Here is an 11,037-nt window from a genome sequence, read left to right as displayed (position 1 = left end):
TAAAAAGATGGGACATTTCCTTGTTACGTCATAATGTACCCATTGCCCATTTTATAGAGGACGGTTTATCGCACCCAATGATCTGCATTCTTGGTAGGTCCATAACTGCCGCACCCCTATTCCCCAATAGGGTGGGGAGCGTGGTTGGAGGGGACTCAAAAGTATTTTGTAAACGAACATAAATTATACAGTATTTTCGAAAGATTTCATTAACTTGGAATTTCTCTTTGAGCTTTGCGATTTAAATGTCTCTAGATCAGGGGCGGGCAACATACGGCCCGCGGGCCGGATCCGGCCCGCGAAGGGATTTTGTCCGGCCCGCGGACAGTTCTCCGTCTTACATGATAATGCGGCCCGCGACCCCAGTCTGCTGAGATTCCCAACTACTTGCTTACTACGTCAAATGTTAGTGACTGTATATTAATATATACGTGTATGCGCAGCGTGCGAGAGTGGAGCTTACGCGTAAGTTGGTCGAAGCGAGAAGACTTGCATTATCGGCATTTACGATGTACTGAACCCTAATGTCGTTTGTGGTAATCATGGTGTATGCCGACCACAATGGTCATTTACACCAGGCTGATATTTCTTATTTTTGATTCCGTAACCGCCGACTTGTAGCACGGCACACTTTTAGGATTTTGTAAGGCACCGCCAATTCAAAACGGGTCGCGTCGCGGGACACTTTTCAAATTTCGTAGAGGACGCGGACCGCATGAATTCAATATCGACGCTATCTCGTCACCTACTCAACCCTAATGAATTGATATCTTGGTAAATTTGGGGTACCGGGCTTATCGAACGCCTTGAAATCTTAATTAAGGATTGCACCATGTGTTGATTGATCAGATAGAAGCAGACATGGCGGCGCCTGTATGACGATGCTATTCTCAATTCCACATTGCTTTCGTCATTATCGGCGAGAAATGGCTTAGAAGTGACATTGCTGTCGTTAAAATACATTCATTAAGTATGATTTATTCCTTGTATATGTGGATAAATTGGCGAATAATGTATTAATTCAGCAATCCGGCCCGCCAAGTACTCAATTTTACTATATCCGGCCCGCCGACTGGAGAAGTTGCCCGCCCCTGCTCTAGATAGATTGATTTCGAAATGCATACGTCTCCCCCTCAAGAAATAAAGCATGCATACGGTAATTAATCGTAGTAGGCATTTAGGTGCCAGTCAATACCGCTCCTCGACACATCGAAAGACATATGCAGTTTCGGCCAACATGAGACTCCACGAAGTGTGCTATTAAAGAAAGACATTGGCCAAAACTTAGGGTATATGTGTCCATTGTTAATAGCCGCGCTGGGTGGGCGTGACTAACAGTCCATTCCTTCCAATCTGAGCCCACGATGCAAATGCCACCCGGGCACCCACAGAGCATTAGACATGACAATTTGTGTGTGCGTCTCAGTATGGTCTCACGCAAGTTTTTATTTTAGTCTGCTGTTCGGGCCGCTACAATCAATATCTTTTGGTATATAACAGACCGGAGGTCACGAATTAACAACATACCATAAAGTAATTATTGCAAGATACCATATGTTATAATTATGAATTACGCCCCCACTCTTCAGGTAAATCTGACCATCGAGCGCTGAGATAGGATTAAAAATGCAATATAATGCAATAACCAATATTATTGACTAAATTAAATCTTCAACTTCAAAATTGACTACCCTATGGGGGCCCAAGACCAAAATTTGGTTGGGGGACGCTTTTGCTGCTTTGATCCTGATTCTAGCTACAGCCCACGCTAACATGGTATATAAGCCGATGGCTATGGCGGCAGGTCCAAATGTTCAGTAAAGAATTGTGAAATAGCGATTGATGGCGCCCGTTTTGAGTAGAATAATATGAGAATAACAGAAAGTGAACATAAAATTCTGCCTTCACCTTAATGTGATAATGTAATGTAAGCTGCCATTACGAGAAACGGCAAAACAACGGTCCACAGTTATTATCTATATCAGCAGCTGTTGATTTTAATGCTTCGTTGTGGAAACCGAAATGTTCTATTTGACGAGTACAAAATTTTAAACCTTTGTCTGCTGTACGTTCGTACCATATAGGCCTACTGCTCGTCAAGCAGCAACGGTGAAACTGCATTTAACTATAGAATTAGAACTATTACATTTTATAGTTTAACTAAACATAACCAAACATCAATACAAAAGTTGCTATTTTAGGCAGAGAGGTGGTTATGATTAATTATCCCGATGCGAGGTAGTGGCGTCTGAAATGTATTGATGAACCGATATACAGCTCGGTGGTTTTTTTTACAATCACACTAATGTACATCGAATATCTGTTTACTATATGTGTGGACACTTCCTACGCAAAGACGAGCAAAGCTAATAGGCTACCTTTGACGTAATAATGAGCAGTGGCATTTGAAAACCAGACGTTTGTGCTCTCAATAAGTGGTATAATATCTTTTCCTTGTTCACGAGTGTTCAGTTTATGTCACAGTCCTTGTACGAATAAAAAGTAATTGTTCTTTCACAAAGAAATCGATTAAATATGGAAAGTAGTCGATTACGATTACTTCGGAATGTTTTCGAATGTAATCGATTGCGATTACGATTACTTAAAAATGCTGTAATCGTCGTAATCGATTACGATTACTAATCGCGATTACCCCACGTCTGATTATAGCTTGCGAGCCGAGAGCTGAAATGTAATGAAACTGGTCTTAATCGAGAGCTACTGCCGCACTGTTTCCGAAAATACAAATTAAAATCTTGTTGGGGATATGGAACCACCTCAAAACAGCCCTCAAAATCTGAAAATCGGCATCGTTCCAACTATGGCACCACCGCAACACGATGGACATAACAATGGCTAGCTAATTTCGTCCAGCGATTGTTCTGAACAATGCCGATTTTCAGACTTTGAGGGCTGTTTTGACGTGGTTCCATTTTCCTGACAAGATTTTAATTTGTATTCTCAGAATCAGTGCGACAGTAGCTCTCGATTAAGACCAGTTTCATTAAATTTCAGCCCTCGGGTCGCAAGTTATATCACCACCAATTATGCTGCTTTTAGATTGCTCAGCAATAAGCGTAGCTGCGCGTAACTGCTTGCCGGAGAGTAACGACGGGAGTTGCGTATCTATCCGTAGGTTAGTAATCTATAATATGGCCGAGAGAAAATTAAAATATTACAAAAAAATGATTTTCCCAGAATTTGAAAAATGGATCTCAAACTTTGAAAACTATACGTAAGTTACTCTGATACCACAGTAAGCAAACTTACAAAATTTTAATTCTCTTTGAATGTGTATAATGGACATACGCGATACTCTGATTCCATAGTGGTGGGTTGTCCAATTGAAAGCAGAGTCAGGGAACAGCAAACCACGCGCGATATCTGCTCACCTGCTGCGAGACTCTTCGCCTCACTTGTGTTCATTTCAGATCCTTCGTGAATTGTGTAGCTGCCATTGCTAGTTTCGCATCGAACGATGTGTTCATGGCAATGTATTTTTATTGGTGAAGGTGAAGGTGACAGTCCAAATGAATCCAATCAGTACCCATGCGGTTGTCGGACTCCTGAATGATGGCATGCCCGAAGCTGATACGCGACCCGTCTTATCCACCTCGATAGCAACGGCCCTGGCTAATGCTCTGGTGTGAGTTGTTTGAATTACCTGTGAGACAACATGGAATTCCAAATAATCCCGAAGTCTTCAGGAGAACATTTTACCAGCTTACTATATTCAGTAGCGAGGCGCTGGCGAGCGACGCGAAATAGCTACCGTGCAGCACGCCGATAATGATGTTGTTGGCTGAATCTTTCAATTCATTCTTCACTAGGCTTTCGCTAAAGTGAGTGGATCCGTCTTTTAGAACCAAGGTCGGTGAATTGATATGCGCGGACTTACCGGGGTCTATATGTTGACTATTACGTGAAAATCTATCCAAAACACCAAAATATGTTTATCGATCAGAAGTTGTAGAAACATTTTGAATCCGAATTCGTATACAGGAGCAACGAGCATGAAAACATCTTTTCAGGCTCTCAATGCCACGACTACGTAGTTACTATGGCGCCAAAATGGCATGTCATTTCATTACAAATGGACCCGTGACAATTTTTCCGCCCGCAACATGCTCGTCCCTACCAACTGCTGGAAATTAGCCGCGTTATACACAGGCAATCTAGGTTACGCAAATATATTTTCCAAACCTCCCTGAAAGAAAACTCGATGTCCTTGGGGGTAAGGTGACAAGAACTCAAAAGCCCGAAGTGTGTCAAAGTAGTTCAAAATAAAACACACAAACCTGTGATCCGTTTTGATCTAATTTAACTGACAAGTATAGTCACAGCGTGGGACAGTTTTTCCAGCTGCGAAGAGCATTCCTATGTCACGTCCATTATAATTGTCACTTATTAGAAAAGAACGCGGAAAGCGTGTCCAAAGCCGTGAATAATATATCAAGTCATGTGGTGGTTACGGTTGTTTACTCCACGAATATTGGATTATTTTGCTAGTTTTTAAGATTGACTTACTTCTGGTTTTATTGAGCGCAGCAGTAATGCAAAGCAATTGATAACATGTCGTAGCGGTCCTGTATTTACACCATATGAATAAGTTACTATTCTTTAGTATTCCCCAGATATGACTCAACCTCGAGAGTATTGAAATTTATTATTGTGTTACAGGTCATTGTTTATCTGGTGTGTCAGAGGTCAAAACGTTTACACGTATTACGTTCGTCATCATATTTAGTTCCACAACAGGGCTGGCCAACTTTTTTGCTATTCACGACCGCATTTCGAATAATCCCACGTCCGCATTCCAGGGCATAGTCGTAATGAATTATATGTACATCAGTAGTGTAAGTACCTGCTGGTGATGTGCTAATATAATGAATAAACAAGACACCGGAAATTCAGAAAAGTCGCATTTCGGAAGTCACAAACGCTGCGTTTTGAGCTGCCTGGTGGTCCAAAATCGGCCTATCGGAAATCAGAAAAGCTGCATTTTGACCTGTGTGATACGCTAAAAGCGTCCTATATCGTTTCGCAAAATATAATAAATAAGCCAACACAGGAAATTCAGAAACGCGGCGCGTTGTGCATTTCGTCGCAAGTGGATTTTGAAAACATGTGTTCGAGCGCGCGCGACCTATATTCAGTGCGACAAATGACTCTGGCATCCTGCCCGCTCACATCCTGAATTCTGAATTGATTCCCGTGAAAACAGCTGGTTGGATGTTTTGTGCGGCTACAGTATACTGAACCTATAATAATATGGTATCGAGTATTACACTAGTCCGGTCAGTGCGAAATAGTTTGCTAAATCTAAGAATCAGTCGCATGGTAATACTTTGGTAATTAGTTTACCACAGAGCCGGCGTAGATGGCGATTCGAATATCAACAATAACCACGATCACAAACTAACACTTCAAATAGGTGTGAAATAGATTACAAACCCCGCGATCGCTGACAAGATAATGTCTCGGACATAACCATCTTTAGTGACTTGGTGTTACAGACATACCGATCGCTCACGCGGTGAAATTTTAGTAATCAGTTTGTCACAGAACTTGATTTCGCTGGTAAGATTTATTACGTAACGAATAACAGAACCGCCAGTGTCGGTAACTTGAATAGCAACAAATTGTGTCTTATTTCCGTCCTAACCCTAATCCTTTGTGAGGTTACCACATACTCAAATAGGTGTGAAATAATTGTAAAATCCTACGATCGCTCACAAGGGTAACGAATAACAGAACCACAACGGCGGCGACTTGAATACCAACAAATTGTCAATTGTCGGTATAACTCTAATCTTTCTGGGAGTTTAATCTTTTTGAAACTGAATATTACTTGTCTTGACCAACTTTCAGCTCCGTTTTCGATTTCCACACAGTCGCTATGTTTTCACGCTTCTAGAATAGGATTGACTTTAGTTGCGCCATAAGAATCTTGATAATATTCAATCAATGTGTTAATTTACCAACTCGAAATCTCACTCGCGCTACAAGTGAAGCTGAATTGTATCCGAATATGTTAATTTACCGCCTTGACATCAGGATAATATTATTCAAAGTCTGTAAACATGATAATGTCTTATATCAATAATATTAAGAATGTTGATGGCGTGTCTGTCGGATTATTCACACATTGATTTGAAACAGAACGTTGAAAATTACAACTTTATCATTGGTCTATAATTAATATTCTTTGTTGCAACTGAGTTTAGGGAAATGAAAGCGCTAGTACATCCGGACGTTTCAATATCTTACCACACTCAAAGGACTTATTCACAAATAACATTCACAAGTCATAAATCCGATTTTGACTTACTTGATTATATCACTACAATTTGCAAACTTGAATAATTCATCCTGACTGTACTCATATGACCGGTCTTTTTATTCAACTGTAAAGCTCGTTACTATTCTGTAAGACTAAGTATTTACTAATCGGTGCATATACGACTTGACATAAACATTAAATATTTTGAGTATACGAGATTTGAATACTCGTCCGATCAGGGACTGAGAATTAAATTACCACAAGTGAATCCGTATATTACACCGTAAAAGATATTTGAATGTCAGCAACTCTTTACGGCATTTATTACCACATTAACTAAATTATCAGCTAACCCGTCATGCTCATTCTCGAAATCAACGCAAACATGATCACTGACTTGAGTTAACCACAAAACTGCATCAAGCTGTCGTATTATTCGCATTCATCGATAGAGAATATTATTGAACTCATAACAACAAGCTTTCGTTTTATTCCAACCACGAAAGATAATGCCTAATCGTAAGACTTGCAACAAACCACATATTTGTTTGATGATAACAGTCGCATAACAAAAACACCACCTCGATTTTATAAACCGTTCATCTTGATTAACAAGTCTGTGAATATTAGAAAACAAGTCGACAGACTTTCTGGTAAAAGTAGCATTCAAAATTGTAGAAATAGATTCATTGTTGTCTATGTCATTCATACAAATTACATTTCTAGACACTGAAACAAAAGTAGTTCTTTTTATTTGAATAAAACGACTCATTCCTCCTTTACTTGTGGTTTTTAAAATATGTGTACCAATTCATTGCGAGTGGGTTGTAACGAAATTACGGAATAGTTGTACAATATACATGTTAGAAACTACGTTATTACCATCTCTACGTGTAAATCTACCTAACGCATTAACGATCGACGTATTCAAGTACGGCCGGTGCTTATTAAACTCACAAGATTTGTGAATCTAAAAGTAAACGAGCTTTCGAATTCCGTTTTGACTGTCTGGATGTTTAGCAATCTTTTACATTAATCAAGACCCCGCGTTGAAGACCAGATTCGTTATGAAGTATTCCTGATTCGGGATTAATCCATTACTCACCTCTATATGTATTACAGAATTTGTATGATGTTTATCAAACGCATCCTAACTCGGCATACTGATGGAATTATTTGTAGAACGCATGTCGCCAAAGAAATCAGAATGCAACCAGCACCGAAAATAGTATATACGATTCGTGTTATAGTATCGATACAAGTTCATTTCTATAGGGTGAAATGTCATCACAAAACTCGAAGCGTGCAAAGACCTTGCTTGATATGAATTTTATATTGTGTCTTACGGGGTCAGCAAGCATTTTAGAAAATATATCGATTTTTAAAACCAAAAGTCATATGTACGATTAATAGTTGATTGGAAACTTGTTCAGTCCTTTGCGATCTGTTGATTCGTACGTAACCTGAATATTACCGATTTTCAGCTAGGATTATTCGCGCGTTTCTATACCGCTGTTTCACACCTACAGAATAGTTGGTTGTACACAGCTTCATCGCAACATTACAATTCTCGCACCTCGATCAGTCACATAACGCCGTACTAATCCAGTTATCGAATAACGTCAAGCATTTTACACAAATGAAATATTGTATTGTGGTATACACATAAGTAAACTATTACAAATTATATTGGTGTAGCAGAAAACAATTTCACTATCTTGGATTGCGATTCCGATGGGTTAGCGTTCATCAATATTTTGCTTGCGTCAAATACTTTGTAATAAACACACTGGAGTGGTTGAGCATTATAACATTAACCGGTCATCTGTAAATCAAGATTACATCCAACTTGTCACTGTATCGTTTAACTGCCAGATTTGCATGCGTAATTTGATATCTTCATCATTTAGTGATTGGTGAACATACCACTTCGAAATACTACGTTGTTCTTAATTTCCTTCGTCGTGATAATCGAAGTACTATTGTTTCGAATTCGTAACAACCGACTTTTCTATGACATGATGAATTTTTGAAAAGTTTTGCTTATAGAAGGCAGGTTGCATATCGCGAAAAAATAATATACCATTCATATTGATACTGTTACTCTAGTGGCCGGTATTTTATTCTCGTAGTCGATTTTCAAACGAGTCAAATTCATTACTTGAGGTACTACGTTCACTACATTCAGATGTAAACTCACCCGTCTTTCAAAACCACAATGAACAATGATAACAAGTATGCAATCGAACACCATAAGTTTCACTTTTGTAGGATACTAATTATTATTCCACGCAACTCATTTCACACTAAATGTTTAGGACAGATATTCATGACACACGAAAATATTCGATATTCTCATGCTACGAACATGCGCAATGATTGGTGACGCTTTCAAACTGTTTCGATATCGCAAGAACTTTATTGTCTGAATGGATGTTCAATTGTTGATGTATCTTAATAATCAAATGGTCCAACACAGAACTAGTACTTACAGAAACATCAGAGTTGTTTACACAAAAGTTTGTATGTGTACAGTATGTGAATACCATGTGTAAGTCCAGCACAATTGTGGTATCCATCCGAGGTTAGTTAACACAAATTTATTACAACGGAGCCACGTAAACTTTCGTGAAAGAAGAGCATAGTCACTTACCGAGGGTCTGTCGATGTCATAGCAATAAATCAGCTACTCCAACAACAGAGTACATATGTTTTGTAGTCACGGTCCTTACATCTTTCACACAAATCAATCTACTTTGCTAACGAAAAGTACCGAGTCATCACATGATTGACCTCACAACAAAACAACCAGTAGATGGAACTGTATTAAAAATGTTCCTAACTCTTTGCACACCAGTGGCAAATTTTGCAATGGATATGTTTTGTGAATCGAATTGTTGTTCAGGGTCAAGTCTCCATGTCGAAGCGTACATTAAAACAGCGCAATTCAATTAAAACCACGAATTTATTTTCATTTTACCCCAAACTGTCACACACAGAAAAAATAAATTTTCCTTCCCCAACACACTTGTACTACTTGTAACCAATCACTTTCATCAAACACACAACTCATTAAAATTATTTACTTTCTACAACATCGTAATTCCGATTTAGTTGAACATGTAGTTGAGAAAATCTGTTTATTAATGTGTATCAAAATCATCGTCTTCTGTTTACGGTGTTAGTGTGTGTTCCGTACCTGTGGACCCGTATTAAAATGGACTCGACATGACTGAATGCGCGGAGGTAGAAATCGCATCGATTAGCACGCGCTATCGGTATTAAAACGAACCATCTATTTTGCATTGGTCGAGACCGAGCGAGCCAGTTACATGTATTCACGGTAAAGATTTTGTTTGTCATATGCGAATGATAGGGTTACTGACCCGACAAATCAAATCAACATACAACAACCTTCTTACAGTGGTAATAACATTTTCATTTTCCTCCCCTTCGTAATTGTATACTCACGACTAGTATATTGTACAACTCGACAACTACGTTTAACAAGACCAATCACACTTCCAACGTTGAACACACGATACCTACCCAAGTAAAAATATCATTTTCGTTTGGACAACTGACAATTACCTGCGTAAAATTAGCATTTTCCCTTGGAGGTCCACCGTTACCTGAGTAAAAATACCATTGTCCTTTGGAGATCTATCGTTTACCCATAGTAACAATACATTTTCACTTGGAGGTCTATCGTTTCCTAGAGTAACAAAACCATTTTCGTTTGGAAAAATATTTTTTTCCTGAGTAACAAACCCTTTTCGTTTAGAAATATATTTTTCCTTGAGTAACAAACCCTTTTCGTTTCCTTGTTTTCCTTGAGTAACAAACCCTTTTCGTTTGGAAATATATTTTTCCGAAATATACATCTGCGTCGGTCGCATCGCATCAGAATTATCGGTTACCAGCATGCAATAACAATGTGCTGTTTTACACCGACATGAATGTTTTAGAAATGTGGTGAATAATACAGGTTTCGATACGTGGATTATGTTCTTGTTCGGATTCGTGCTTTGAATTTATTTTCCAGTGTCAATATGTCTGAAGTAACAATTTTGTTACCTGGCTGATACTTGGGTAATGGTTACGATCTTCGTTCGAGAATGAATTCATGCTCACCATCGTGCTAAAGCAACTCAGGTTGTATGCTAGTGAGTTTTCTTGGTAGCACTACAGATTAAGGTACACGGATATGATGTGTTATTCGTTATTGTTCAATACATGTCGCTCAAAATCATTCAAAATCGGATAACCAATATGAGAAAGTTTGTAAATATATTCACTCTGAATCGATAAACCAGAACTAATTATCAATATTCAAAATACACATGTTCATTCATAACCCGTGTTTGCTTCCATGAAAAATACCAATACGTATACCTTCACACATATCAATTTCTTCACGTTTTTAGTCATACCAAGTATTTGTGTAAATGAGGCGTATGACATTACATGCAATGTGTTGTTGTACAAATATTGAGAAATAATGCAGGTTTTGATCCATAGTTAACATTATCATAGCCGTTAAGTTTGATACCAGTGATTTGGTACACCTTATTATATTACAAATTAATTTTGACGATCTCCAATCTTGCAACGAGAGATCAATAAAATCGACTTTGTTCAACGGAAGAGTTGGAGATCCAACGCGCAAACACCCGTGTATTCGTCTTACTACATGGTTATTCGATCAACTATACCGTTGGTGCTATCGATACAGTGAACAGCACAAAAGCGAT

The 11,037-nt window shown here is 38.7% G+C and overlaps 1 protein-coding gene across 1 annotated transcript in view; it reads right to left on the bottom strand.

Annotated features, from left to right (window-relative positions):
- LOC145433385 (actin, cytoplasmic 3-like) overlaps nucleotides 1-11,037 on the bottom strand; it is a 162,346-nt gene that overhangs the window by 100,769 nt on the left and 50,540 nt on the right. The gene's annotated exons all lie outside the window — the stretch shown is intronic.

Source organism: Botryllus schlosseri, chromosome 2, assembly GCF_051294905.1.
Source record: "Botryllus schlosseri isolate E-star chromosome 2, Bs_hap1, whole genome shotgun sequence".
NCBI lineage: Eukaryota > Metazoa > Chordata > Ascidiacea > Stolidobranchia > Styelidae > Botryllus > Botryllus schlosseri.
The sequence above is the reverse complement of the archived record's forward strand: the minus strand, read 5'-3'. Positions and strand labels throughout refer to the sequence as shown.